Source organism: Cadophora gregata (genome assembly GCF_030347475.1).
Source record: "Cadophora gregata isolate MNR1 chromosome Unknown scaffold_66, whole genome shotgun sequence".
In the NCBI taxonomy this organism is placed as follows: domain Eukaryota; kingdom Fungi; phylum Ascomycota; class Leotiomycetes; order Helotiales; family Ploettnerulaceae; genus Cadophora; species Cadophora gregata.
The window spans coordinates 3,073-6,937 of record NW_026695988.1 but is presented as its reverse complement, the minus strand read 5'-3'; the positions used below and the strand labels follow the sequence as shown (position 1 = coordinate 6,937).

General features: G+C 26.4%; 2 non-coding genes across 2 annotated transcripts; both read left to right on the top strand.

The window, feature by feature from the left end:
- The first annotated feature begins 985 nt into the window (after window positions 1-985).
- ONS95_012790 lies at window positions 986-1,056 on the top strand. Its single transcript has one exon. It is a non-coding gene; the product is annotated as a tRNA-Arg (tRNA).
- Window positions 1,057-2,429: 1,373 nt separating this feature from the next.
- Window positions 2,430-2,500, top strand: ONS95_012789. The gene has a single exon. It is a non-coding gene; the product is annotated as a tRNA-Arg (tRNA).
- Window positions 2,501-3,865: the final 1,365 nt, after the last annotated feature.

Below are 3,865 nucleotides of genomic sequence, written 5' to 3'. Positions count from 1 at the left end.
TAGTAAATAGTGGTATAGGTTTATAAAGTTTTTATTTTAACAAAATACTTTGATTATTAATAAAAGTAATAATTAAATAATGCTAGAGGGAACCCCTTTGATTATGGTGTATTATGCTTTTACAAGATGAAATTTAATGAGTCTTTTTGGTTATATTATTAGCGTGATTACTACATGGATAATTTTAAATCTTAGTATAAATAATGATATAATTCTAGTTTTTAATTATTAAACATGTGCGTATAAAGACATCTTTTATTTAACCACCCAGATCTAACCTATACAAAATTTTATTGTTTGTTTTATTTAATTTTATTCGCTATTATTTTTAGATTAGCTTATAAAGTCTAATGTTTCTGGATGTATATATTATGTTGATTAATTCCGTATTAGTCTATATAATATATACAATAGGTATATGCGGTAAATGGTTTTACCTTTTGATCTTAGATCTTAAACCAGAGGTTCGATCCCTTCGTATTCCTATATTTTAGGGCATCGTTTGCTTTTTACGAAGCAAAACAAAAAACTATTATAACAAAAATTTTTATTTAAGATATTTAAATTAAATTCTATTAACATGGATATAATAGAAACTATATATGCTTCAAATTTTATATTATATTTTTAACAAGCAACTTAAACTTATAGATATTTTCTCTATAAAAAAAAAACATAAAAGGTGATACAAGCAGCAAAAATTATTGGAACAGGTTTAGCAACCACAGGCCTTATAGGTGCCGGTGTAGGTATTGGTGTAGTTTTCGGTGCATTAATATTAGGTGTTGCTAGAAATCCTTCTTTAAGAGGTCAATTGTTTTCTTACGCTATATTAGGTTTTGCATTTGCAGAAGCCACTGGTTTATTCGCTTTAATGATGGCTTTTTTATTATTATATGTTGCTTAAGTGCAATCATAATAATATTATATTATACAATTTATATGAATTCGTATATTATATTCATGTTATTAAATATAACATAAACTCTTATTAGCTTAATGGTAAAGCAGGATATTCCTAATATCTTGATCTAAGTTCAAGTCTTAGATAAGAATTTTATTATAAAGTTGCTTATTACAATTTTTATGAGGTAGCAAAACGAAACCTTATTAGTAATGGTCGAGTAATGTACATTCGAAAATAGTAAAATTAAGTTGTATTAGTAATGGTTGAGTAATGTAATTTCGAAAATAGTAAAAAATACATTATTAGACCATTACACTTAAAAAAAGATGAAAACAAAATTATATCTAATGGTACAAAATACAACGGCAACTTTTACATTAGCAAAATTTTGTGGAGCTATTTTAACTGTTACATTTATAGCGGCGATTAAATATTTAATTTCGGGTAGTTTTCATATAGAATATTGTGATTTTTTCAACAATATAGCTATAGGATTATTAGGTTGAACCTTTAACACAGGTATAATAGGTTTATTGTCGGAATATTTAGGTATAAAAGGTATTAATTTCAACTTAAAACAGTTTTTATTTGGCATGGATACTATGGATTTAGGTGAGAGATCTTCTGTCGAAGTTATTAAACCTAAGTTATACAATGCTATGGAAGTTGACTCAGATTCGGGTTCAGGTCTAAAGCCTGATAAAGGTAAAGGTGTAGATAGAGAATTACATCCCAATTACGATAGAAATAGGGGTGGAAGTTCTGGAATCTTTAGAAGTGATATAGGATCTATGGTATTTCCTATTTCTGTATACACACCTAATAAAACTATTGTTCCGCCTGGGTTTAACGTTCCTGGTGGTGAAGTACCTATACAGGATGAAATATGTAAACATATTGATTATAATTCACATATACTTAACCAATTTAAGAGAATGGATCTAAAAACAGCCGTAGAACATAAAAATTTATATTTAAAGTTTATACGAATTTTAGACAGAAAAATGGCTTACGCACAAAGTGTTTATATAAAAATACCTACAATACCTACGACGGAGTACGAATTTAATCTAAAGAATCAAATAGAGAGTGACCTAGAACGTTTCAACAGAGATAAAGTAAGGTCAGAAGCCAAAGCTACTCTGCTTAATTCTAGAATACAATTTCTAGAAGCTCAAATGAATAATAATAATAATAATAATTAGTTTGATGTTTTATAAATAACTTTAAATATTTATCTTGGTTAGTTTGTACAAAAATTTAGGTTTGTTGGTGTATATCTTATATACATAGTTAAGGATAGCAACTTATATATAATTTATACATCAGGGATATGCAGTAGATGGTTCTACGTTTTGATTGCAGATCTTAAATATGGGGTTTGATTCCTCCATATCCCTTATAATACTTATTTAAACCTGCTTTAAATTCATATTTTTACATTTACATGTGTTTTAGCTTACATATGCGTAAAATATTTACTTAGATTATTTACTATATTTATATATATAAATTATTTTATCTCTTATTAGCTCAATGGTAGAGCAGGATACTTCTAATATCTTGATCTAAGTTCAAGTCTTAGATAAGAATAGTTATACATAAAATATTAAATAATAATAGATAAATTGTAGTAAAGTATAAATATATTTATTAATATAAATATTCTTTATACTTAGTGAAAAATTTATTTTTAACCTTATGGTTTAATCTAATAAAATAATTTATTAATTATTTTATATAGATTAAATATAAAAAAGAAAAAAAAATGATTAATCAATGTTATATATACCAACTTTAATTTCCGTTCTAGAAGTATTACTAGTAACTGTGCCTGTCTTATTAACTGTAGCTTATGTAACCGTAGCCGAAAGAAAAACTATGGCTAGTATGCAAAGAAGATTAGGTCCTAATATAGTAGGGTACTATGGTTTATTACAAGCATTTGCTGATGCCTTAAAACTGCTACTAAAAGAGTATGTTTCACCTACACAAGCTAATTTAGGTTTATTTTTTCTTGGTCCTGTTATAACTTTAATATTTTCATTATTAGGTTATTTAGTTGTACCCTATGGGCCTGGTTTATCCTTAAGTGATTTCAATTTAGGTATACTTTATATGTTAGCTGTTTCTTCTCTATCGACGTATGGTATATTACTAGCAGGTTGAAGTGCTAACAGTAAGTATGCTTTTTTAGGTTCACTTAGAAGTACCGCACAATTAATTAGCTATGAATTAATATTAAGTTCAGCTATATTACTTGTTGTTATGTTAACAGGTAGTCTAAATCTTACTGTTAATATTGAAGCTCAAAGAGCTATATGATTTATAATACCTCTATTTCCTGTTTTTATAATATTCTTCATAGGATCTATAGCGGAAACTAACAGAGCACCCTTTGATTTAGCCGAAGCAGAATCAGAACTTGTTAGTGGATTTATGACAGAACACGCTGCTGTTGTATTCGTATTCTTTTTCTTAGCTGAATATGGTAGTATTGTTTTAATTTGTATATTAACTAGTATATTATTCTTAGGTGGTTATCTTTATGATTATTTACCTTTGTTTACATTAATGCAATATATAAATTTTGAATATTATATAAATAATTTACATAATGAAAGCTTATTCTCTGGTCCTTTAATAGAAGGATTATTATATGGTTTAACTTTAGGTGTAAAATCATGTACTATGATTTTTATTTTCATATGAGCTAGAGCCTCATTTCCTAGAATACGATTTGATCAATTAATGTCTTTTTGTTGAACTATATTGTTACCTATTGTTATTGCCTTTGTTATACTTGTACCCTGTATACTATATAGCTTTGAAATAATACCCAGTAATATTTCTTTATTGTAAAAAAATTTCATTAACTTTATGTTTTAATTAAATTAATAAAATCAATAAAAACTTTTAATAGGTATAATATATTTAAAATTTTATTTTAGCGCGGTT